Raw genomic sequence first — 27,657 nt, forward strand, 5'->3', positions numbered from 1 at the left:
GTGTGGTGGTAGTCTCTCAGCAATATGTCGGTGGGCGCAGCCTTTCAGCATCCCGGCCTGCTAGTGACGATCAGGACTGACTCTTCCCTGCTGGGATGGGGTGCGACGTTGGACCTTCTTCAGGTTTCAGATCTCTGGTCACTGCAGAACAAGCTCCTTCATATAAATCACTTGGAGCTCCTGGCGATCTTCCTGGCGCTCCATCCCGTCATTGTCAACAAAGTAGTTCGGATCTGCACGGACAATGTGGTGTCCATGTTATATATCAACAAGCAAGGGGGTACCAAGTCCCCTCCTCCTGTGGATCTTGCCATTCAGATACGGGAATGGGCGGTTCAGCATGGCATCTGGCTGGTGGCAGTGAACATTCTGGGGGCAGCTGAATGTTACTGTGGATCCCCTCAGCCGACGTACAATAGTCCGCTACGAGTGGGAACTGAACTCTGAGGTCCTCTTGTAAATCTTCCGGTGTTGGGAAACTCCAGAAGTGTACATCTTCGCAACGGCGTCAAACAGGAAATTTCTCGTGTATGCCTCCAGGAACGGGCTTGGAGCCTCCTCTCTGGGGATGCCCTCGCAATTTCCTGGCTCATTATGAGAGCCTATGCTTTCCCGCCTCTGCCTCTGATTCATCGGACGCTGTGCAAGCTGAGGAGCACAGTGAATTGTTCTCTTCTGCTCATAGCACCATGGTGGCCGGCCAGGTTTTGGTTTTCAGAGCTTCAGTGTGCACCGATTAGGCTTCCGCTGGTTCCCGACCCGCTTCACCAGAGAGATCGGCATCTGTGGCACCCCTCCCCACAATTGTTCAGCTTGGCGGCATGGTGCTCGAGTTCAGATCTTTAGAACACCTCAACTTGTCTACTGATAACATGCGTATTATTCAGGCGGCCAGGAAGCCCTCAACGAGATCTCAATACAGGAGCAAATGGCTTCAGTTCTGCCACTGGTGCTTAGCCAGACAGCTGGACCCCAGGGGGGCTACGATCGACACAGTGCGTCCTTTGTGTCTCATCTGGCAGAGTCAGGCATCCATGTCTTGACATGCAGGACTTGTCTTTCGCCTGTGGCCGCATACCTATCCACGGATCAGTGCTCTTTTTCACTGTCAAACCTGGTGGTTAAAAGGTACTTTACGGGTCTCATGCGTCTTTACCCTCCTGTTCGCAAACTGCATCCGACGTGGGATCTTAACATGGTCCTTACAGCCTTTTGCCATAAGCCCTTTGAGCCAATGGCTACTGTAGCCCTTAAGCACCTTACGTGGAAAGTGTCCTCCTTGATCGCTGTGACTTCGGCAAGACCTGTGAGTGAGCTCCAGGCGTTGTCGGTGGAGCATCCCTTTCTGGTTTTTCAGAAGGATAAGGTTGTCCTGAGGACAAATACTGCTTTCCTTCCAAAAGTAGTCTCTGATTTTCAGCTGAATCAGTCAATCTCCTAGTCTTCTTTCCAAACCCAGCTTCAGAGGCTGAGAGGGTTTTGCATTGCCTGGACATTAGAAGAGCTCTTCTGTTCTATCTGGACAGAACATCTGAATTTAGAAGTTCTTAACACTTGGTGACCTTTGGTAATCCGCAGGTTAAACGGGCCTCCTAAGCGACTATTTCCAGATGGATAGCTGCCTGTAATATGGAGTCTTACGCTGTTTAAGGTCTTCAACCTCCATAAGGGGTTCATGCACATCTGGTACGGGGCAAGGCAGCTGCATATGCCTTTCAAAAATATGTCCCCAGGGAGACCATCGCAAAAGCGGCTACCTGGTCCTCCATCAGCCTTTTGTAAACACTGTTTGCATCTGAGCTCTAGGTCTGATGCTCAGTTTGGCCAGGCTGTGCTTAAAAACCTTTTTCAGTGAGTTTTCCATCCACCCATAATTCCTGTGAGGAGTGCCTGGGAATGTCCCATAAGTATGGAGGAAAGTGGACGGGACGTTGGAGTATAACAAGGTTACTCACCGTAGTGACCACCTTACTCCTAGTCCATAGTCCCCTTTCCTCCATGCGCCCTCACGCCCGCCCGCCGTCCCCTCTAATAAGGTTCCTCTGTTATTGCTTAAAGGTGATAGAAAAGGACTGATGGGCGATGCGCTGGGCGGAGCTAAGGCGGGCGGGGTTAAAGCCGCGTGCAGTACCCCGCGTAAAAAGAGGAAGGACACATTTTTGAAAAATGTGATGCTTTTTACAAAGTGGTCTGGTCCCGTCCCACAGGACGGAGGATTGTCCCATAAGTATGGAGGAAAGTGGACTATGGACTAGGAGTAAGGTGGTCATTACGGTGAGTAACCTTATTATTCAAGCTCATTTCCTTGAGGTCGCTTGTAAACCATAGTCCCAAGTACTTCATCTTTTCTGGGTACCATCTGAAGCCATAATTATTTAACACTCCACTAGTCGAGTGAGTGCAGGGCAAAGCTTCAGACTTAGACCAATTTATTTTATAATTTGAAATAGAACCAAGCTCTTCTATCAGAGTTGGAATCAATGTTGTTAAATCCTGAATGACTAAAGGGAGATTGGCATAAAGCCATAGTTTTTGAGTTATTCCCTAAAAATTCATCCTAGTGATTTTATTTTTTCTGACTCGACATTCAATTTTTTTGACTCTGCCAATGTTAGTAAAAGCTTCTGCATGTACAAATCCTGCTTAGTTCGAATGTATCAGCTTTGGTAGAATTTTCTCCATTCTATTTGCCAGGATTTTAGATAGTATTTTGCTATGTGAGTTAATTAGACTGATTGGTCTATCATTGCCTGTCTCCAGCGGAGACCTCCCTGATTTTAGGAGCAGAGATATTGTAGCATGCCCAAGTGTGGCTGGTAGACTTGCCTATAATTTTACAATGACTGAATGTGTCTCTGAGTAAACTAAGAACTTCTTCCGGCATTCCTCTATAAAATACTGCTGGCAGGACATCAGGCCCTGGACATTTTCCTATATTCAAATTCCAAATTGCTTTCCTGATTTCATCTGTTATCGGGATATCTAAACTTTCTCTTTCCTTCTCCATGAGGCACGCTAATGGATGGTGTGCTAGGAATTTGTTCTTACGATCTAAGTCAACTGATTGTGACTCAGTGTATAGGCTCGCACAAAAACCCCTGAACTCATTAATGCTTTGAGGATCATGTGTCACACCACCTTGCTCTTAATCAATGAGCTAACAAACGACCACACGTCTCTTCCCCCTCGTAATATGTGCATCTAGCCCTGAAAAGAGCATTTTCTGCCTTTTGACTCAGTTTGTTCAAGTCACATTTCAACTTAAATAACTGTTTCCCCATATCTGCTGGACCCATCACCACCTCCTCCAATTCTTTAATAGATGCACTCTTTGCCATCATTTCATTTTCCAATCTTTTCCTTTTAATCCCAGATATTCTCATGACCACTCCTCGCATAACACACTTCAAAAGCTCCCACACTGTCAATTCCCATCTCTGCGTTCATATTAACTTTAATGAAATCTATCGCCACCTTCACCAAAATCTCCCTTAATTCTTCAAACCTTGGTTTTGCCTGAAGAGTAATCGAGTGAGAGTTCCATCTTAAAATAAGATAATGGGTCAAAGACCCATCGCCAAAAGAAGACCTTTTCTGGAATACCAAGATCTACAGTCAAGTCAGGCAGAAAAGTGAACAAGACTAGATGAGTTTGGAGAAGGAATGGGAAGAAACTCCTCCCCTGATACTTGGGAACTGTTTTTTTTTTGGGGGGGGGGGTTTGTATTTGAGAGACTGGGAAAGAAAAGGGACGGCAATTCCGGGTTAATCCTGTTGTGATTTTTGTATTCGTGTGGAGGAGCATCCATCAACAACTTTTAAGTTAAAGAGCCACTCGTGTTTTCTCATCAAGAACTGAACATTTGAGTTGATGTCCAGATTGAGAGAAGCCTGCTTCTCCATCAAGGAGACAGTTTTTCCATAGTGTAAGGGATGGAAATAGGTCCCTGGCAACAGCCAAACAAACCAATTGCACATGTTGTGTTCCTGGGTGAGGGGCTGGCCCTCGAGTGGGCAGGAGCAACAGCCTTATATAAGCATGTGGAGAGAGGACTGGGGCTCTTTTTTCTTTTTTTTTCACTGGCGGCTTGTGCTGACTGTGGGGTTTGAGGGCAGGGACGCCTCCTATCTTCCCCTTGGTGTCTTAGTCTCTCTCACTGGGCGCCCCCTATCTCTCTCCCCTTTCCCGTCTGCCCCCACCTCTGTGTCTACCAACCCCGTTATCCCATTTCCTCTTCAACCTTTCATTTGGGTCCCTGCGCTACCCTGCTACCCCCCCACCCCCAGAGTACTCCCCGGGCCCACGGGTTCCATGCCAGAGGGTGTGCCTAGCGAGTATGCCTCCATCTATGCCCGTCTTGTGCCCGCAGCCCAGTGTAGGCAATCACCTGTGTCCATTGCGTCTAATTTATCCTGCTGGCAATGAGTTTACTCCTCTTCCTGTAATAGATCTGCTCCTGATTTCTACAATGTCTTTTGTGCCTTAGTTGTGTTACCACTTTTAAGTGCAGTCTGCCTGTTCTTGCCAGAGGGTGGGAGGGTGGGCACAGTCCATCTGCGCACACAACATACCCCCACAGATCTGTTCAAAACTGTGGCCATGACTGAGGTCTCCCACACAGCCTTGCCCACTTTGGCCTGCCTCCCACTGCCACACTTTCCAGTGCTCCAGATAAGAGTATTTTACTTCCTGTTTTTTTTAGAGTTGGGAGTAAAATGATTTATAAAGTAGAAAATGTGCTATTCCCAAATGGGTTATTTAATAAACCAGTACAAATATATTTGAACTATAAAGCAGTAATGTTTTTGTAATAAACTCTTCTTTGCACCTAGTTATTTATGCGCATTAAAAGATAAATTTTAACCACTTGCATCAGGCCTCTACCTTTCTTCCACTGCCACTACGTGTACTACTGGTCCAAACATATCCATGGAGCTTTGAGGATGCAAGCCGGAGAACGTCCTCTATGCATCTATTTCCTATTTTTGTTGGCAGTGTTGCACTCTATTTCTTTCTTTATTTTTTGGAAGTATTTGCCTATTTATTAGGGATTAAAGTGGCCCATGGACCCAGCCCTACAGAAAAGAGGTGTATCTGAGCGTATTGGAAACTGGCAATGATCTGCCAAGTGGGCTTGAGGTAGTCTAATAATTGGCCACAATGTGTTAATTTGTTTAGCTGGAAACTGACACTGGGTGGTAAGTAAGCATTATAGAATCTGGTAGTTATGCTCTAGCAGGCTTCAGATTTGCATACATAAAAACAGAATATCCATCAGAATATTTGGCCCCTCATTTTTTTTTTTTTTTTTGTTTAAAATAATTTTATTGATTTTTTTTCCAACAAACAATACAAACAAAACTTTGCCATGAATACAATGACATAAACATACATCGCTTCAATATGTCCACTGCTCCCCCCCCCCTAAGAGCCTATTCCCTTCCGTTTTCTGTTTCTGCCTCTTGTGACAAGTATTCCTCCTCCGTATTTTCCGTTGGGTCTTGTGGTAACCCAAATAACTCCGCTATTAATTGTTTCCAGGCCATCAGGGTCTCAGCCTTCCCCCCTCGCCATTACTTGCATCTTGCCATACCGCAGTTTCCGCTTTGGCCCATTTCTGTAGATCTTTCCACCATACTTCTATTCGTGGTCTCTGTCATGCTTTCCACCCTATAGCAATTCTCCTCTTTGCAAGTACATATGCTAAATCCTTTAATTTACTCACACGCTTGAGTTTACGTGGTCTCGGAAACCCTCCCATCAAACAGGCCCACACCGTATCTACCACAATCTTTATCCCTTTTTCGGCCAACCTGTGTGCCACCTCACCCCAAAAACGCTCAATGACTGGGCATGACCAGAACATATGCACCATTCCAGCATTTTCCACGTCACATTTGGGGCATGCTTGTCCTACATTTTTCAATTTGGCTATTCTCTGGGGCGTCATATAGTTAGTTACATAGAGTTGTATCTGTTGCAGTCTTGCATTTCTGTACACTTTTTTGTGCTATCCTTGGGCTCGTTCCCACATCTCATCACTCATTGGGGCTCCCACTTCCGCTTCTTAGTCCTGTCTTCGTTGTGCCACTTCCTTCCCCACCTTGGACATCAGCAGCTCATATTTTCTGGATATCTCGTGTCCCCCTCTGCAATGTCATATATTGTGTCTCTGGCAGTGTCCGGTGGTTCTTCTAGTACTAGTTCGGACTATGCCTCCTTGATTTTCCGCACCACCCTGTGGTATGTAATGTACTGGCCTGTATGTAACCCAGTTTCTTCCTCTAACACCGCAAAGTCCCTTATGTTCCCCTCCTGCCATAGATCACCCATGGTTGCTATTCCCACTGGTTCCCAGTGTTTCCTAATCATCCTTAATTGCTTGTCTTCGCCCGCCAGCGCCACTAGTGGTACCTGCAGGGAGCACAGGAATGTATTCACCATCAGCTGGCAGGCCCTGCGCCATATCTTCCACCCTAGTATCATCATCCGTGGGTGGCCTTCCATATCTGCTTTAGGCAGCCACATCATTTCCTTCACGAAGTATGGGGCACAGTCCTGTCGAAACAGTCTGGACTCTGAGGTTGACTCTTCAGAGAGCCATTTAGCTACATATTGCAGCTGGCTTGCTATGTAGTAAGTTTCGTAGTTTGGCAGTTTTATGCCCCCTTTTTCATATGAGTTTTGCAGCTTCCAAAGGGCTAGGCTACTCTGTTCCTCGTCCCATGCCAGAGGAAATCCCTGCACATGCTTTCCATCTTGGTAAAGGTCTGCCTTGTTATAAGGTGCAGGATATTACCAAAATAATGCAAGAGCCTCAGTAGAACCACCATTTTTAGCATTGCCACTCACCCCATCATCGCTAGGGGTAGCTTCACCCAAAACTTCATGCTATTCCCAATTTTCCTGATCACTTCCTCTGTTATACCGGTGTTCCTCTTCTACTGTGTGGTATATATCTATTCCAAGATAGCGGAACGTGCGCACCTCCCATGGTATCTGTAGCACCGGTAGCTGTTCCAACGGATCCCTTTGTACCTACGCAGTGGAAATATACTAGATTTTTGGGGTTTCACAGCTATGCCAGACAACCTTGCAGATCTCTCCATCACTTCCAGAATGTACTGGAGGGTTTCTTCCGGTGCCTTAAATACAACATGTCATCCGCAAACAGGCAGATGAGATGTGGTTCCCCTCTGTAACGCTTACCTCATAAACTCTGCGGGAGCACCTCTCTGGAAAATCAGGTTGTACTGTTCTTAGTGTGTGTTGTAAATCTATGCAGTCATGTTATCTGAGAAAAAACATTCAGCAATCCTCAATATACTTGTCAAAATGCACCAATTCAGAAGTTACTTCTCTTACTCTCTAGGGTCTTTACCTTTTATTATTTGTTGGCGAGCTCTCCATCCTTCTACGCAGGGGCGCTTGTTCTGAAGAATGGAGATGAAATGGTATTTTCTGAAGGGTGTAAGGACCACTAGTGTGCGTGATATGAGAGCAAGAGAGCTATTGGGGAAGGTAAGGAGATAGAAACTATCCCTGACAAGAATAGCACAGTTGGAGCTGTTCCATTAACAATAGAACGTGCTAGGCAAGGAACTCCTAATTTTCCTAAACCAAAAATGAGGAACGCCTATATGTGCGTGTGAACACATGACTAGACAATGTCAACTGCTGAGAAAATGTGCCCCCACTAAAATAGGAGTACCTAACACAGCGACTTGGTAACTCTTAAAACTCACCCAACTCAATATATATACATATATAAACAACTTGCCACTATTGTGATTTCCCTCTGGACATTAACACCCAAGGTGAACTACACCTTTACACTCTCAACAATATGCTTGCCTTTTTCACATGAAACACTAGCTTCGTGCGGAATGTGTGGAATGCTAACAAGAGGGAGACCAAATTCCAACAGCTAACTATTATGACCCTAGTTATTTATGCTGACTGGAATGAATGTAGCACCCAATATATGATAACTCAAACATGCGCGCCTTTGTCACAGGGCTGCAGTTCCCTACGGCGTGTGTAAAAGGCTGACTGACAGGGGAACAACTTCTTACAGCTGACACGAAAACAAGATAATTCAGCTGACTGGAAAATGCACGCTGCACCATCTAGTGATCGCCAAACAATTGCGCACAATAAACATTAAGCAGCCAATACTTGCGATAAATGTAGGTTGACAAGACAACGAACTCCAAACAGCTGACGGAGATTCAACGAGAAAATTCAGCTGACGGGAATGAACTCAGCAACAGTGCCGCGGCAGACGTGAAGGCAACTGCCGATAATGCTGACTGAAAACAAACACTATGGAATACTGTGGTAATGACTGGGAAGTTACAAAGGCTAACTTCAGAGGGAACAATGGAAAACTAAGGTGAAGGAATTCAAGAATGGGCTGAGGAAACTGACTAAAGCTGGCACCGAGGTAAGCGTACACTGCAAAGCAGACGACGCGGAGCAGGGAGGGGCTTATATGTGCAGCGAGTGTGAAGCACTAGACCATCACTATCACTTCCCATAGGACCACTAGGCCGCCATCTTAGGTAATGAGGAAGTGCCTTCTGCAATATAGCCTAGACATGGTTTATCCCTTGTTACAGACCAAGCATGATAAGCCATGGTCCACGAATTCTTAGAGGCTAATCTAGGGGCAATACCCATGCTCATGACAGTATTCCCCCCCAAAACCCCTCCTAAGTCTGAATTCCCCTTTGAAGGTTTGCACGGATTATTTCTATGAAAGGCTCATCAGTCTAGGTGCATGAATGTTCTCTTGGGGTTCCCATGTTCTATCCTGAGGACCATACCCTTTCCAGTCCACCAAATAGAACAACTTCTTGCGCACCACCTTGGAGTCCAGAATAGCCTCGACTTCATACTCTGGCTGATCGGTCTCAACTTCCACCGGAGCTGGTGCTTCTTGAATTCTGGTATTTGGGCTGACTGGTTTCAACAAGTAAACGTGAAACACCGGGTGGATTTTCAAGTTCTTGGGAAGAGTCAATTTCATGGCCACTGGATTAATCACTTTTTCGATGGTAAATGGTCCCAGGAATCTTCGAAGAAATTTTCGTGACCCTTTCAATGCTAAGTTTTTGGTAGACAGCCACGCCAAATCTCCCACCTTGTACTCTGGAGTGTCCTTTCTTTTTAGATCAGCAAATTTCTTCTGGGCCTCTTTGGCAACAAACAAATGCTCTCGTGCCTTGACCAGGGCGGTGGCAATTTTTTCGTGCAGAGTTTTCACAGCTGGCATTTCTAAGGATTCGGGAGGATCATAGGCAGACGTCCGAGGATGCTGACCATGTAAGGTAAAAAATTGACTCAAACCTGTGGAGGCATGTACAGAGTTATTGTAAGCGTATTCAGCTATCCACAAAACATTAAACCAGGTATCTTCCGACTGATGTAACATACACCTGAGGTACTGTTCCAAGGTTTGATTAGTTCTCTTGGTTTGTCCGTCCGTTTGTGGATGATGACTGGTGGACAAGCGAACCTCCACCTTGGCCAGTTCACAGCATTTTTTACAGAATTTGGAAACAAACTGGCTTCCTCGATCGGAGACTACTATTGAAGGAAAACCATGTAGCCTTACTACATTCTCAAAATGTTTTAGCCAGATCCGAGGCTGTAGCTAGGCCTTTCAATGCTACAAAATGGGCCACCTTTGAACAAAGATCCACCACCACCAATATGGTATCATAGCCATCACATTTGGGTAGATCTGTGATGATGTCCATAGAGAGAGTATGCCAGGGCGCAGGTGGCACACAACGGTTGAAGAAGGCCAGCAGGTTTACTCTTTTGATTTTTGTTTTGAGCTCAATTTCTGCAAGTTTTCAAGAATTGAACTACATCTCTTCGCCAAGTGGGCCACCAATAAGATCTTTTCACCTTTTCCATGGTTTTGTTAATTCCAGGATGACCCTCCAGCAAGGCTGCATGATAGTTGGAAATTACTTGAACTTGCAGCCTAGGAGTGGGCAGATACAGGCGATTTCGATAGAATGGTAAACCATCCAGAACACTGAAGTTTTCCCCCTTTGCTTCCCATTTCTGCAGTTCATCGGAGGTCATGCTGATTTTGACTTCCTTTCTCAGTTTCTCCCATGACGAATCTGTTGAACCCACAACTCCAAGCACCTTTTCCCCAGAAATAATTTCCACAGGAATGGGAGGCCCATAAGCTTCTTCACCTTTTCCAATACGAGATAGGGCATCTGCCTTTCCATTTCGCACCCCAGGCCTGAATGTGATGACGAAGTCATATTCGGCAAAAAAGAGGGCCCAATGTAGTTGACGGGAGGATTGTGCCTTCGCCGAGCAGAGATGCTGCAGGTTGCGGTGGTCCGTAAAAATGGTGACAGTATGTTTTGCCCCAAGTAGGTGATGTCTCCATTCCTTAAGTGCACACTTGATGGCCAACAACTCCTTATCAGTAATTGTATAGTTGAGCTCTGCAGAGGAGAATTTCTTAGACCATAAGGCCACTGGATGCAATTCGTGGGAGTCCGGATTGCGCTGTGATAATACTGCCCCCATGGCCACATTAGAAGCATCTGTTTCCACCACAAATGGAAGATCCGGCCGGGGATGCTGTAGGACTGGGGCTGCGGTAAATCTCTCCTTTAATTTTTTAAAGGCCTCATCTGCCTCTGTAGTCCAATCAAATTTTTTTTCTTTTTGAGTAAGGATGTAATGGAATGAACTAATCGCGAGAAATCGGACACAAACCGTCGATAAAAATTTGCAAACCCTAGAAAACTTTGAATTCCTTTAACAGACGTGGGTGCAGGCCAGGTGAGAATTGCATCAACTTTTCTATTGTCCATCTTGACTCCTTGTGCAGACAAAATGAACCCCAAGAACTCAACTTCTGGAACGTGGAAGTGACACTTTTCCAGTTTAACATAGAGTTTTCCTTGAGTCTTTGGAGAACAGCGGTCACATGCTTAACATGTTCCAAAGGGTTATCAGAAAATATTAGAATGTCATCTACATAGACTACCACACAAATATCCAACATATCTCTGAAAATGTCATTCATAAAGGATTGAAAGGCAGCTGGAGCATTGCACAGCCCGAAAGGCATCACCTTGTATTCAAAGAGCCCGTATCTAGTTCGAAATGCAGTTTTCCACTCATCTCCCTCCTTTATGCGAATTAGATGATATGCACCTCTGAGGTCTAACTTAGTGAAAATTTGCGCCTGTTTTACTTGGTCCAACAATGTAGGGATGAGTGGAAGAGAGTAGCGATTCTTTAGTGATTTGATTTAGAGCTCGGTAGTCTATGCACGTTCTTAATTCTCCTTCTTTTTTGGGCACAAAAAATAGGGGTGTTGCTGCTGGGGATTTAGACGGTCTGATAAAACCATTAGCCAGATACTGATCCACATAAGTTTTCAAATGGACATTTTCCTTTTCTGTCAATGCATAAATTCGACTGCACGGAAGCTGGGATCCAGGAATTAAATCAATTTGACAATCGTAAGGTCTGTGAGGGGGCAGTACTTGGGCTTGTTTTTCCTCTTGGAACACATCTTGGAATTTACGGTATTCATGGGGCAAAGAGTTTATAAGACCTAAAGTGTTTTCCGTAGGCCACTCCTATTGCATTATCTCCATTGAACCTTCCGTAGAATTACAGGAGTTCTGACAGTCAGGAGCAAAGGTCAAAGTTCTGGTTCGCCAATTGATCAATGGGTTATGCTTTTCCAACCACGGTATTCCCAAGATAATCTGGAACTGTGGAGCTTGAATCAGGTCAAAAGAGATCCTCTGTGTCCATCCTGGCAGAGCATAATAAGATTGTTAATGCACTCTGTAACAGAACCTGACACTAATGGAGTGCCGTCGATCCCGGATACATTTTCTGCTTTTAACTTATCCGTTAAGGAAAATCCCAATTTGCTAGCCAGGTGAAGATCCATATAATTGCCAATAGCCCCACAATCAATATAAGCAGTCAACTCATGCCTTATAGTGGGAATCTCATGACTAAATAGGATGATTGGAAACACAAAGTGTGAGGTCACTGAAACCTTATCCATGCTCGACAAGCTGACCTCTAAACTTGCTGGGCACTGGAGTTTTCCGAATTCTGGTCCTTCTTGTCTTGACTCACTCCTCCCAAAGGTTTCCTTGCCGGTTTCACTGGGCAGTCCTTTAAGAAGTGACCCGCCTTACCACAGTATAGACGTAACTTTTGTTGACGTCTTTTCTCTCTCTCCGTCTGAGAAATCGGGCCTCGAATTCCCCCCAACTGCATGGGTTCCGAGTGAGTTTCTGGTCCTGATCTTGCAACTGGTTCTCTTGGGCAAACCACATACGCTCGATTGTCTTGGCGAGCACGATCAGTCCTACGCTCTTGTAACCTGTGGTCTAACTGAATAGTTAAATCAATGAAGTCATTGATATTCTCCGGTGGGTTCACCACTTGTTCCAAAACGTCCTTTAATTAACTGCGCAGACCTCGATAAAATAAAGTTGTTCTTTTATCCGTAGGCCAATTGGTTTCTGCCACCAACCTATTAAAGGCCTTTATTGCGTCTAGCAATACAATTGCCAGTTCGCCTTTGTCTTCATTTGCATGCTCAACAACTCGGTGGAGTCGCCTAAGATTGTTGGATATGTTCCTGTTTGGAACATAGCCTGTCTGGTCGGGATGTATTAGTTTTGCAATAACACTCCTCATTCTATTTGCCAGAACAGCTGTCAGTATTTTACTGTCTTGATTGAGCATCGACAAGGGTCTGCATGATCCACAGTTATGACCGGGCATATTGGGTTTGGGCAGCGGTATAATTGTTGCTTCTCTAAGGGACTCTGGCAGCTAACCCACTTCATACGCTTCGTTCAGCATTTCTAATAGCGGAGGAAGCACTTCATCCATATGTTTTATAAAATTCACTTGGGAATCCGTCAGTCCCCGGAGTCTTACTAGTAGGCAACTGCCTCACTACTTCCTCCAACTCCTCTAAGGTAATCGGGGCATCCAGCTTCTCCCTCTCTTCAGCACTAATCTGCGGCAGTCCTATATCTTCCAGTGTTTCTGCTATTTCTGTACGATCACTGTCCTCTTCATCCCCATACTGGAGTCGATAATACTCCACAAATTCCTGGTTAACTCCCTCTTGGGTGTCCACTACGCTCCCATCCTCCCTCATTATTATTCTAATTGTGGGCCTGGGGGTCTCACTCTTGTATAGCCATGCCAAGATGCTCCCTGGTTAATCCCCTCCTGCATGCTGTCTATCTACATACTACTTATAGTTAAGATTGCAATCTCTCCCAGTGCCCTGCACATTTCTGCTGCAGCTTAAGTATTACTTCATTATCTTCCTTGGTGTTACCTCCCTCCCTCAGTGCCCTTTCTAGTTCCCTCTCCGTATCTTGCAGTTAAGCCTGGATCCCACCTTGAAGCCCTCTGGACTTAGCTTTAGCTACCCCTCTCATTACCACTTTGAAGGCCTCCCAAAGCATACCCGCTGTCACTACAATGCCAGTATTTATCTCAAAGTAACTTATTATTTCCTCCCTCATGTCCTCTCTGAAGATGGATCTGAGGCGCCATGTCGGGATCTTTGCCCTCTGGGGTCGGTATTGCCACCTCGGGATTAGCGGCGAGTGGTCTGAGGACCCTCGCTTTATATTCCGTTTGCATTATCTCAATCGTTAACTCTTGTGTGCCAAACATGTAATCCAATCTGGTATGCAGGTTTTGTGGGGCTGAATAGTGCGAGTACTGCCTCTCCTGGGGGTGGTGTGACCTCCATACATCCACAAATCCGAAATCATCCAACAGCGTATGCAGTGCTCTAGCAGCTGGGGTGGGTCTATCCATTTTACCATCTGATCTGTCTACCCCGGGGTTTAACACGCAGTTCAAATCTCCTCTCCAGATCACCGCCCCTCCCAAGCACGTACTGAGTTTGTTGCAGAAGGTTCTAAAATATGCAGCCGTGTTTTGGTTTGGGGCGTACATGTTTATGATGCTTATCTCCCTATTTTCCACCAGCCCTCATCATGACCATCCTCCCGCCTGCCTCCACCGTGGACCGTAACAGTTGGAACGGGACATGTGGCGCCACCCAGATGATCACTCTGCTGGCATAGGCCAAATATAATGCCCCCACCACAGTCCCCCTCCATTTCTTCTGGATCATCTCCATCTTGTCTTGCAGGGCTATGTCTAATTTCTGTCTGCGTAGGTATAGCATGACCTTATTTCTCTTTAGATAACTATTGAGCCCTCTGACGTTCCAAGTAATTATTTTAAGAGCCCCCATGGCATATCCGGGTCTCCCTCCTCCCACCACAAGTGCAGTCTGTGACCAGGTACATTTCCATTCTATGCGGGCTTGTTTCCCAACATGAACTTCCCCAAACAACAAACACTTCAAACTTCCCAACCTGCCTCCCTTCCTTGCCCCAACTCGCTCCCCTCCAGTTCCTCCCGCACCAACACCCAACCAACTGTTACCCAGCTCTATCCCTGGATCTCAGGCACCCCCGCATCTAGCCCTTTTCTGGCAGTTGCCTTTACTCACGTCTCAGCAGGGTGAAGTCGCCCTAATGGCGGCCCTACTACTCTAACTCCTGGGGGTAGGTCGTTTACATCTTGCCACTCCCGTTTGCTTCCATGTGAGCACGCTTAGTGCTATCCAATATACATTCACATTTTATATTCTAGTCCAACAAGCCCAAATTTCTCTTATTGTGATTTTCAATGTTATCTGTCCTCGCCCTGTCCCTGTTACCCATGCGACAATCCTTTTTATCTTTTAATGTTCCCCCCAGGACCTCCCCTTCGAGGGGATTGGGTCCTCCGACGTATTCCATATCTATGACATGTAATCACCACAGCTGTGCTGCTTCGGAAACTTTTTCGGCGTCTGCGTCCTGCGTCGATGACGTCGATGCGCCGTCGTCGAGGACCTCGTCCGAAGTCATCCGATGTGATAAGTAGGACGCACGACGCCCATAGCCTCAGTTCCGTTTTTTCCGCGAACGTGTTGCTTCGTGTTTCTCGGTTCTAAGCCTCGACTCTTTGGAGTTCTGTTCTTTCTGGTTCTTCGAACCTGTTCGTTTGTGAATTTCCTTCGGCGATGTCTTCCACTTCGTCTTCAACCCCGCGTCCGGGCTTCAAGAAGTGCGGGGAGTGTGGGTCCAAGATGTCGGTGACTGACTCGCACGACGCCTGCCTCTGGTGCCTCGGGGAGGCCCACGACACGGATGACTGTATCGACTGCCAGTCGCTCACGTCCAAAGCCTTACGCGAACGTAAGAAGAAGTTGTCGGTAGGTCGGGTGTCCAAGCCCCGGAAGTCGAAGTCGGCGGGGCTTTCGACGGATGATTCGAGGGGTGACTCCCCGCGTCATCGTCGGAAGTCTCGTTGGTCTTCTTCTAGGAGTGGGTCTCGCCACTCCTCAGCCTCTTCGAGGCATTCTCGGAAGCGCCGTCACCGGTCGCCTTCCAGGTCCTCTTCCGAGGATTCTGCACGGCACGTCGGTTACCCCACCAGCCGTGCGACGCCGGAGGAATGGGCTTCCTTCGGGAAGAAAATGTTGGCGATTCTTGAGTCGCAGGGTACTCAGCCGTCCGCGCCCCCGAGTGGGGTCGGCCGTGTGAGGTCGAGAGACGCCGCTCGCAAGAGTGGTCGGCACGAGTCACGGGAGCGATCCCGTTCGGACAAGGAGGCTCGTTCTCGCCGTACCCGTTCCAGGTCCCGGTCCTCGACGCGTTCGAGACCGTGTGCTCCTGTGAAGTCTTCGAGGAAGACATCGACGTCTGAGGCGTCGAGGGCGTCGACAGGCTTTCTCGAGGCTCCGGCTTCGAGGGCGTCGTCGAGGCCGTCGACTATCAGGTCGTCGAGGGACACGCTCGGGGCTCCGGCTTCGAGGGCTGTGTCGACGCCGCCGATACTGGAGGCGCTGCATCTGACGTCGACGCCGATTTCCTCGACGTCGACGCCGATTTCCTCGACGTCGACGCCGATTTCCTCGACGTCGACGCCGATTTCCTCGACGTCGACGCCGATTTCCTCGACGTCGACGCCGATTTCCTCGACGCCTTTCGTGTCGGAGGTGCCCCGTGTCACGGGTGTGCCCCCTAGGAAGGCTCTGGTTAAGAGCAAGCACTCTCGGGTGCCTTTTCGCCACCTGGAATATATTTCGGAGGCGGATGAGGATTCTGATGGCCTGGTTCCTAGTCAGGTGCCAGATGAAATTGTCTCGGGCCATAGTCGGTTTGACGATTTGAGGCAGTCACTGCATGATGCCAGTGGACTGGACACCTCTCCGGAGGTGGAATTTTGTAGGCCTGAGCCTGGCTCCCATGCCGATTCCTCGTACCGGCGCCTTATGGCTAGGGTGTCTGAGTATCTGGGATGGTCTGCTCCCCCAGGGGAGTTTGTGCAGGATGATCTGACGGACATCCTTGATGTTGGTCCCCCAACTGACCCGGTACTGCCGTTCCATATGGCTTTACAGAGTAGGGTGGCAGCGGCTTAGACTGCTCCGGAGAGTCTCCCGGCGGTGGGCAGATCCTTGTCGCGTAAATACCGTCCAGCCAGTAGCGACCCCTGCTACTTGACCAGGCACCCCACTCCGGAAAGTTTGGTGGTGCGGGCGGCCACGGCCCAAAGCAGGCGTCGTACCCTACCATCCCTCCTGATAGGGACGACAAATGTTTTGATGGCTGGGCGATGAAAGTGTTTTCTTCTGGTGGTATGGCGCTTCAGGCGGCCAACTCCATTTGTGCCTTGTCACGTTTCACGCACACTCTGTGGAACTGTGTTGCGTTAGCGGCTGAACATATTCCCGAAGGGGATGAACGGGATGGTTTCCTTTCTATGGTCCAGGATGGTAAGGATGCCATGTGTGAGTCCGTTCAGTCGGGTCTGGACTTGGCTGATTGCGTCAGTAGGTCCATGGCGGCGAGCACCGTGATACGCAGGTTTGCGTGGTTGCGGAAGTCGGGGTTTGCTCCTGATGTGCAGTCCCGGCTCCTCAACATGCCCCTTGATGGTGAACACCTTTTTGGCAGCAAGGCTGACGAGAGCCTTGAGAGGTTGCAGACCTCAAAAGCTGCAGCGAAGTCGTTGGGCGCTGCAGTTCGCCAACCTCCGCCTTTTCGTCCTAGGGGACAGCAGTGGAGGGGTGGTTCCTTTCGCTATTACTCATCCTTCAGTAAAGCGAGAGGAGCTGGCAGTCAAAGAGGCCAACGCAGGGGTACCAGAGGTGGACGACAGGGTACCCGTGGTGCCAAGGCCGCTCAGGCAGTTGCCTCTTTGCCCTCAGGTAACGCCGCAGCCGCTCCCACTCAGTCGTGTGGCCATGTCCCATGGTTCGCCGGTTGGGGGAAGGCTGGCGCAGCATCTTGTAGAGTGGCAAGCCATTACTTCAGATGTGTGGGTTCTGGAGATCATAACCCACGGCTACTGTCTTCCTTTTCGGCACAGGCCTCGCGACAATCCACCGGGGAACCTCTCTTTGCAGAGTCCGGATCCGCTCCTTGCGCAGGAAATTCAAGCCCTGCTGGAGAAAGGCGCCATAGAACTGGTGCCTGTAGCGGAGAGGAACAAGGGATGGTATTCCCCTTATTTTTTGGTTTCGAAGAAAGACGGGGGATTGAGACCCATCATGGTGCGGTTTGAACAAACTCCTCAGGAAGGACAAGTTCAAGATGGTTACTCTCTCTCAAGTCCTCCAGGCCCTTCAGCTTCAGGACTGGTTGGTGTCACTCGACCTCAAGGATGCTTACTTCCATGTGCCGATCCATCCCAAGCACAAGAAGTACCTGAGGTTCGCGGTTGGCGACTCGCACTTTCAGTTTCGGGTCCTGCCGTTCGGATTGACCTCCGCCCCGAGGGTTTTCACCAAGCTCATGGTGGTGGTGGCAGCGCATCTCAGGCAAGGGGGGATTCACGTCTACCCCTACCTGGACGATTGGTTGATCAGGGGGAGCTCTCCCGAGCAAGTCCTGGATCATCTATCGATCACCTGTCGCTCACTTCACAGGCTGGGCTTCTCCCTCAATTTAAAGAAGTCCCATTTGACGCCAACACAGCGGCTCCAGTACATCGGAGCAGTGCTCGACACTTCCCTGGGGCAGTGTTTTCCTCCCCAGGCGAGGGCTCTTCACATTCAGCAGATGGTGCACAAGTTTCAGCATGCCCAGACGCTCCCAGCGTTCGAGTTCTTGAGGTTGCTCGGCCTCATGGCATCCTGCATTCTTCTGGTGCCAGAGGCTCGCCTGCGGATGAGATCTTTGCAGTGGGCACTCAAGACGCAATGGTCGCAGTCCTCCGGCAGGATGTCGGACTCGATTCAGGTGCCGTCCTCGGTCGCCCGGGACCTTCTTTGGTGGGCCGTCGAAGGCAACTTGATGAAGGGGGCTCCATTTTGGCTTCCCTGGCCGGAGGTGACGATCGTGACGGATGCATCCCTCACGGGATGGGGAGCTCATGCCAACGGGCTGACAGTCAGCGGTCGTTGGTCTCCGTCGGAGTCCAGACTCCATATCAATCTGTTGGAGCTGAGGGCCGTCAGGCTAGCCCTGAAGGCTTTTCTGCCATCTGTGCGAGGGAAGAATGTCCTGATCCTGACGGACAACACAGTGGCCATGCACTACCTCAACAAAAAGGGGGGGGGGGCAGGGTCACTTCCTCTGTGCAGAGAGGCGATGCAGCTCGAGTTCTGGGCCATCCAGCAGGAAGTTTCGATCTCGGCAGTTCATCTGGCCGGAGCCGAAAACGTGACGGCGGAGTCAACCGGAAGTGCGAAAGGTTTTGCTCGCGGGAATTTCCTCCAGAAGGAGCCTTAGGAGACGCGTTCGTGGTGGAGTGGTCATTCCCGCTGCTGTACGCGTTTCCTCCAGTCCCCGTCATCCCGCAAGTGCTGCGGAGGTTACGGAAGTTCGGTTCCCGCATGATCCTCATTGCCCCGGCGTGGGCTCGGAGGACGTGGTACCCGGACCTTCTCGACTTATCCATCTACCCTCCACGTCGTCTTCCCTACCGAGACGATCTGCTCTCACGGGAGGGGGGTCTGGTTCTCCATCCAGAGGTCAGATCCCTCAACCTTCACGGTTGGCTTCTGAAAGGTTGAGTTTTAAGGATTGGGACCTCCCTGAGGACGTGATGGAGGTGTTGCTTTCGGCCCGAAGGCCGGCAACAAAGTCTCTGTACCGTTGGCGTAAGTTCTGCGACTGGTGCAGAGTTCAGAATGTGGATCCTTTTGCATGTGACATCCCCATGGTTCTGTCCTTTTTACTTTCTTTGCCCACAAGGGCTTGCAAGTGGGTACCGTTAAGGGTTACCTGGCGGCGCTGTCCATCTTTAAGCGCTCGTCTGAGGAGTGTTCTTACTTTAAAATCCCTTTGATTTCACAGTTCCTGAAAGGGCTCACTAATGTGTTCCCTCCGTCACCTTTCCTGGTGCCCGGTTGGGATTTAAACCTGGTTCTTAAGTTTCTTATGGGTGCTCCATTTGAGCCTTTACATTCTTGCCCTTTGAGGCTATTAACTCTGAAAACTGTGTTTTTGGTTGCGGTTACTTCCGCTCGCAGAGTGAGTGAGTTACAGGCACTTTCAGTTAAGCCTCCCTTCACTGTATTTCACAAGGACAGGGTTGTCCTTTGAGTTCGTCCTTCTTTTCTTCAGAAGGTAGTGACGGAATTTCATTTGGCCCAGAAGGTTGTTCTTCCGGCATTCTATCCTCCTCCCCATCCTGGTAAGGAAGAGGAGAGGCTCCATAGGCTTGATCCTAGGAGAGCTTTAAGCTTTTATGTTTCACGCATGTCCCGGGTCAGAGTGGATGATCAACTCTTTATTGGTTACGCTGGAAAGCGTTTGGGGCAAGCTGTGACGAAACAGACTTTGTCTCGCTGGATTATTTTGGCCATCTCGGAGTGCTACCGTTTGGCGGGTAAGGACCCACCGGCTGGCTTGCGGGCCCATTCTACCAGGGGTATGGCTGCGTCTACTGCCCTGCAGAGGGGTGTTCCTATTCGCAACATCTGTGATGCAGCCACCTGGGCTTCAGTACATACATTTGTACGTCACTATTCCCTTGATTCCATCCGAGCACAGGATCTGGCCTTTGGCAAGGTGGTCCTTTGCTCTGCTATTTGATTGGCTATTCTACATTTTGATTCTAAATTCTTTCCCTCCTCCTTGCTTTGGTACTGCTTTGGGAGTCTGTCATAGATATGGAATACGTCGGAGGACCCAATCCCCTCGAAGAACAAGTTACTTTCTTACCTGGTAACGTTCTTTCGATGGGATGGTCAGACGACGTATTCCATATTGCTCCCGCCCGGCCTTCCCCGCTGCAGAATTTTTTTTGCGATTGCAGCTTACGTTCCGCAAGGCTTGGTGTCTGACTGGCAGTTGACTTATGTCACACGTTCTGGGGGAAAAAACTACAACTGAGGCTATGGGCGTCGTGCGTCCTACTTATCACATCGGATGACGTCGGACGTCGGAGGAGGTCCTCGACGACGGCGCATCGACGTCATCGACGCAGACGCCGAAAAAGTTTCCGAAGCAGCACAGCTGTGGTGATTACATGTCATAGATATGGAATACGTCGTCGGACCATCCCATCGAAAGAACGTTACCAGGTAAGAAAGTTACTTGTTCTTCTCCATCATTGCATCTTACATAATAGGCCCCTTCACTTATCGTGATCCTGCTTCTCGCCTTGTTCCGGACAACTCTGCATATCCAGCCATGCCGTTGCGTCTTCCGGGGTGTCGAAGTACGCCCTGCTTTTGTGCAGGACCTTGAGCTTTGCGGGATACAAGAGCATATACTTGATTCCTGCTACACGCAGTCTCCTCTTGATCGCCACATAGCTATAACACTGTCTCTGCACCAACATGGTATAGTCAGGGTATGCTGTGATGGTTGCAGATGCCCTTTCGATCGTTCCACCTTTGCGAAAGTACTCCAGGATCCTCTGTCTTTGTAGTTAAAGATCTTTGCTATTATCGCCCGAGAGGGGGAGCTCCAGGTCGTGGTTTGCTCATCAGGGCCCTATGCGCCCGTTCGACAGCAAATCCTTGTGAAAGTTTGTCGGCTCCTATTTCTTGCAGGATCAAATTTTCCACATAGTCCGTGGGCTCCTGTTCTCCTTCTCCCTCCAGTAGGCCGACCACCTGTATGTTGTTCCGTCCCGCTCTCCCTTCTGCCTCCTCCACGTGGTTCTCCAAGTTGGCGACTTGCTGCTTCAGTATGTGGTCTTCCTTTGCGTTGCTTGTGCTGGTGTCAGTTTTGGTTTTCACCGCACTCTCTAGGCCGATTGTTCTTTCAGCCAGCGCCCTTACATCTCGTTGCAGCAGGTTGACCTCTAACCCAACTGCATCTATTTTGGTTTCCAAAGCGGTTCATAGGTCCGCCATCGCTGTCCCCCAAGCGGCCTTCAACTCTGTAATGGCCGCTAGGATCAAGTGATCCTCTATCGTCTGGGATATTTCTGCAGGCGCGGCTGCCGCACCCTGTACCGGGATGGTGGAGTCTGTTGCGGCTTGGCAAAAATGTCCATAGTGGGCTGCTTGGTCTTGCCTCCTCTCACCGACATGGTGCAGTCCTGCCTATATACCGGGGCCCAGCTTTTCTGTAGCGTACAGGTGCTGCTGCCCAGTTCCTCCTCCTCTGTGGTTGTCGCGCTACAGCGCGCCAGCCTATGTCTCTTGCGCCTTATCCCGGTACGCTTTTCTGGGGGTTATGCCTCTCGCTCTCGAGGGTAGTCTGTCGCAGCTCACGCACGTCGTGAGCAGCTTGTGCAATGTGTTGTGGTCCGCTTCTCCCTCAGCTATTCACCCTGTTCGTGGGGTTATTCGGGCCCCTTCTTCCTCCATCTCGCGGCTGGGCCTCTTCGATGCCAGGCGTGCAGTGTAACAGTGTATTCCACTGGTTCTATATTCCCAGTGCAGTACTCTCAGCCGCAGTTGCTTCCCGCTTCACATTCCACCCGTTATGCTCTCCCTGCCAGCCTTCGTCCGCCGTGGGTCTGCTGGGCCTATTTCAGCCTCCTTTGTTCTAGCGCGCTGGCCATTTTGTCTCGGGTGTCGCACCGTGGCCACAAACTTTCAGGTGATCTTGCCAATCTTCCTGTAGTCAAGGACTCAGCTCTCCCATCGTGCTTGCCCCACCCCTTTACACATCCAATAGTGTATTTCTGGGTGCTATCATGCCTTCTTTTGCTTATTTTCATGCAGGATCATATTGGATCGTCGGGAGCAGCTCGGAAGACACGTCTTACTCCGTGGCCCTCTAGCCATGCCCCTTTGCCCCTCATTGTTCTTTTGCTACTGTTATGATTTCCACTATTACACCTGTGAACACGTATCCAATAACGCCACACATTCATCTATTCCCCGGATTACAGGAATTTATTTTCACCATTTTAAAGGTTTGTGTGTAGAGGTGCCCATTTTGGAAATGGCTTTTTTTTGTATTAACAACACTGTCCTCCGCAGAGATGCGTCTGCAAAGTGAAAGTTTCCTGGAAGGGTTTGAAAAATCTGAGTACCGAGGTGTGGGAAATCAGAAAGAGCAGCAGTTCAAAAGTAAAAGGAAGATGATGGCACGTTTATTAGAAAGTATACCAGGAAGCTAGTTTGGAGAGCAGTCATGCAAGCTGAAAAAAAGTTTAGGAGCAGGATTAGGTCGTCTAGGGGATGAAGAGGATTATTTGTTCTCAACGGAGTGACTGAGCAGGAAATGGCAGGGAGGTCGTTTCCAAACTACCCACAGACATACAATCCAACAGAGGCATACACTGCAAATGTAGCCATGGGCTGCAGGGGTGAACCCTGGAAGAATAATAGAGGTTTTGATAACACTGAACAACCCGGACATGGCTGTATTAAGGAGAAGGGGGTTTGAGATTACTTGGAGAAAGAGAAAAATACTCGAGAAAGGCAAACCATTGAGTGCTGCCATTGATCGAGTAATGTCAGTTACCTTTAATTGGAAGCTATATAGAAACCATTAAACTATGGATTACAAAGTGCATTGGAGTCGGACATTAGCAGAGCATAAAGGCCTGCGAGAAAAGCTTTGAGTATTCATTTGGGGTACCAGTGAATTAAATTGATTTGCTCATAGGCTGCAACACAGCCCACATGGGTTAGGTTATAATAGGGGAATTCAATCAAATGAAAGGTGCTCATCTCTTGATTCATTGAATGTCCAGGTGGTGTGAAAGTGGATATTGTGTAAAACCTATGCTATCCCTAAACAATGCAAAAAATGCATGAACAGTTTTAGTTCTAGCTTTATATTTAGAAAAAAATATCAGAAAATAAAAGCTGTTACAGTTGAAAACATTGAATATTGAAAGACGTAAATGTCTACAAATGAAATGGCATGAAATCGGGAGTTCACTCTACAAGCAGGGATGACATCCTAACTTCTACACTTGCCTGGGTAGATGGAAGATATGTAGTCCAAAGTTCTCTCGTGCTTTACCCAACTATATGGATGATCTTAATCGTCCATTATCTTCAAGTTATTATACGATCTTAAATAGCCTCATCAACCTAGGTTCATGGTCTAAAAGTACCAGTACATTTTACATAGTTGAACTGGTGTGGGAGAGGTCACCTGGAATGCAAAGTGATTGAGTGTAAAATCACTTGACTTAGAATGCAGAAAGTTAGTGCAGAATGGAAGAAAGCAAATGTTTATCCTTGTTCAAATGCCTTAATTTGAGACAAATTGTGGTGACAAGACAGTAGGTAGAGCAAGGAATATCATGGTGATTTTGGAGCGTACAAGAGTAGAGGAAAATGAAGGCCATGTTCAGACAGAGCAGCCCATTGTTGAGACCTCAGAATATAGCATGCAATTTAGGAGACCATCTTTACAGAAGCAGAACTTACAAAAGACTAGCCTGCACTCGACTAATTCGAATCCGTGCCTTTGCCAACTAAGCTCTTCACCCTTCTGTGATGGGAGCTGACCACTTTTACATTGAATAATGCAACCCATTATTTACAGAGCTTGGAGGGGGGTGGAATAAATCTTTTGTATACAAACTTGGTAGTGTTTAGAATTTTAGGTAAGATGGTCCTTCTCACTACCAAAGCCTCCAGTAAATGGGGTAAATAAAGTAACTGTGCAAACTTGCTCACTGTTCAAACTCCTCATTGTGTTTAAATCCATCCATTGGATAGCCTCCACTTACCTGGCTGACACCATCAATACAAATAAAGGGCGTATGTTAATAAGCAAGCAAAATTGTAGGTTACCAATGTTATCAAAGATGTATTTTGAAACCCAACACAAAGTTAAATAATCTGCATTGGATGATATTTCACAGAAGACTATATCCCAGCCCCCCTCCTGACCCCCCACTGCCCTTGCCGAGAGGTGCGGGGGGGGAGGGGGTGAGAGGTTGGGGTGGATAAATAAGTAAACTCATGGATGAAAACGAAAAATGAGTCGAATTCACTTTTTATAAATGAACTAAGGTCAGTATGCTGTAGGAGGCCTGCTAGTGTTATTTCTAGGCAGCTTCTGAGAGGTAATGGCTTGATTGCAGCTGTAAAGTGTTGTAAATGAGTGCCTAATGCAATAACATGTTTTAAACAAGTGTGCTATCAGCCACTTGATTTAGAAATCCCATTAAATTCAAGCCTTGGCAAAGCCAACGGTTTTGGTTTGTGTGTAGGAATTGGGCATTTGCCAGGCACTGACATCATATGCCCAATGGTATCTGTACTCTCCTCGCCATTTATATTTGCATTTAGTTATTCTGTTTTGTTAAAGCAAGCAAAAAATATTTCTCTGGAGGATGTCTGGAGAGGAAGAAGAGTATGGGAGCACCTCAGCTAGAAGAAACAAAGCTATACCAACAAAGGATCAGACTTAATGAAAAAAAAAACTAAAAGGTGTTGATGAAACGACAGACCTGGTCCATGTAGTTAATTACACCATTTGCAGCTGTTGCCATTTCATGGCTTGGTAGTTCCAAGAGCCTGGCAAATGCCTATCCCATGCCACACTCAAGTAAAAATGTTGGCTTTGCCACTGCTTCTCTGGGTTTGTTGCTGTGCTACTCGGCTTTCTATCCTATTTATGTTGTAATGGGTCCTGGTTAATAAGGGATTTCTGGTCAACAAAAGGGAGTAAAGCCAATTATTTGGGACTCTTGGCAAGTACAAATGAAACTCCGAAAAGTGGTACCTCACCAGGGGATGTCATGGCACTCCAAAGAGAGCTCTATGGGTTAACAATGTTGGAAAATGAAATTGAAAAATGCAGCGCTCAAGAATGTGGATTATCTGAATTGCACAGGCCGCAGAGTCAAAGGAGAAGACATATAAAGAGTGTTGGACTGAAACACTTCTTGCATGTGCAGAGTTTGATTTATTTTACATAGTGGCCATTTACCATAATGTCCTATGATTCTTTAATTTGTCTGCCGCCTTTAAGTCTAATATGCTTTAGAGGCCCACTCAGTGTACGAAATTGGAATGCAGGAGCTGGAAGTAGCTTCCGAGTGTCAGTACATATATTCACGAGGCTCCATGGTCTCAAAGAACAACTCTGAGCCACAGCAAAATACTGTGTGGCTAGTGGTCTCACGTTAAATCAAGATTAATAGTCCTATACAAACTCCTCTTCAAGCGTAACGATTTACAGATGTTAAGTTGTCACAGGTCCTTTACCAGCCATTTAAAGTGCTGTGCTAGCAGTGGAATGGAAAAATAAAAAGTGTCAAAGAAAGGTGTGAGTTTTTACTCCTTCGATTTAAATGAGTGAAATGACCTTATAGAAACTGAGTGCAGATGGAAACAGTTAGCCCTGTGGAAATAACAGGTGCTCCAATTGACTATCAGCTTTCCTTTCATTTCTTATGACCTATACCCCCATGATGGATCTCTCGCCATTGACTATGCTGCATACCGCTGTTGGTAGTTGTAGTCAAAAACACCTGAAAACACAAAGGCTGCAGACTGTCACATATTTTTGTTAAACATAAGAAGGGCACTGACTCAATGAGTCTCCGGGTGCTTTCTTATAGGAAGACAAGGTGTCTCAGTAATTCTGCAAACGCTTCATTAAACAGCCAGGTCTTCAATTTGTGGCTAAAGATCTTGATAGTTTCTCTTAGATCCGATACTACGAAGTGTTCCGAATGGTTTGAACTGGAATCTGAAAGGCAGCCCCATAAGTGGGCCGATCAAGCAATGTCTCCATCAAAAAAGCGTGATTGGTAAAACACACTATTTATTTGTATCACGCTGGTCGCCTTCAGGCATCAGGGCGTCACATAAAGACACATAAGACAAGTAGATTAACATGGAGACGGCTTATGATACTTCGTCCTGGAAAGGTGCTCCACAGTGCAACAGATATCGCTACACAATGTTTGGCTGTACACCTTGGCATGATATGGATTAAGAGAGGCAATAGCAACACACTGCTTCCAGAGGGGAAAACTCTGCATCCCAGTGTGTAATGCGAGGGAACCCAGATTGGACCAAGGCTTCTGCGTCTCTGGGTGACTTGAACTATTTCAGATTTTTCGGGGGAATGCTTATTCGTCCCACCTCTGCTGTTTCTATGCAAATTATGTTACGTATCCCATCTGCAGAGCAGCATGATTCTACAGAAAGCCTAGCACGAAATGGGCCCATTAACCAATTGTGATGAAGGTCTGAACCTATTTATTAAACAATATTCCAGAAAGCTGCAGGCATTAGTGATGTTATGAGCACTAAAGCCCAAATCATAACATGCTCTAATGTTCAGCAGCTCCACGTGATATTGCTATTCGCACCTGGCCATTTGTCTGGGAGCTATTTGCAGGCTGGGATTTTGCTGCAAAAAAGAATTGATAACATTTTTGTTTTTAAAAAGCAGCTATGACATGGCTGTGGAGCAAGAGATGCTTGGTGGCCTGGCAGCAGGCAGAAGTTTAAGTTTTAATCCGCCGGATCGGCGGTGCCGGGAGGAGCAAAAAAGCAGGGCATTGGGAATGTTTGCAGTATGGGCTCAGGAGAAAGATAGCAAAGTGAGGCATCGAGTAACAATGTACCATTGAGCGTTGGGAGGAAAGCAGGGTTAGGGGAGGTGGCTTCTGATGCAGTCAGTCCCCAGCACCTCCCTGCAGTCATAGCATATAGAATCCTAAATGCCATCGGGATCCATGGCTACATCAGTGATTGACCAGATATGCTGCATCCTGATTGGCTTGCAGGATTTCATGATTTCATACAGGGTGCCATATTTAAATTTGCTTTTTGTACAATAGACATGCATAGGAACTAACTAAATTAAGTGGGGCATTATTTGGATTATTTAATAATTGCATTATGAAATTGTAAAATCTGTAATTATTTGCCAATTTGTTTTTTTCTGTTAGGTTATTTTGTATTGCAACGAAATTGTCTAGCCATAATTTAATACAATACTTGTTTTTTTTGTTGTTGCAAGAACCATTCATTGTAAACTTATTTTGGAATTGGGTTTGCTCTTGCAGATCTACCCCGCTGGAGTGCTGTGCTGTTTGGAGTGAGTCCCTTGGGTTATCTGATCCCTGATACTGTTACCTGGCTACAACGCACAGCAGCCCTCTGCACGCACTGCACACACACACACACACGTGAGTAG

At 47.6% G+C, this 27,657-nt stretch overlaps 1 protein-coding gene across 4 annotated transcripts in view; it reads left to right on the plus strand.

Moving 5' to 3' along the window:
• The window catches only part of BCL9 (BCL9 transcription coactivator), a 1,044,334-nt gene that overhangs the window by 576,713 nt on the left and 439,964 nt on the right, over positions 1 to 27,657 (plus strand). For all 4 annotated transcript variants that reach the window (XM_069635994.1, XM_069635993.1, XM_069635995.1 and 1 more), the window contains one exon: positions 27,527 to 27,649. The gene's annotated coding sequence lies outside the window, so the exon portion shown is untranslated. The remainder of the gene's footprint in view (positions 1 to 27,526; positions 27,650 to 27,657) is intronic.

Source organism: Ambystoma mexicanum, chromosome 7p, assembly GCF_040938575.1.
Source record: "Ambystoma mexicanum isolate Mex_15411 chromosome 7p, UKY_AmexF1_1, whole genome shotgun sequence".
NCBI lineage: Eukaryota > Metazoa > Chordata > Amphibia > Caudata > Ambystomatidae > Ambystoma > Ambystoma mexicanum.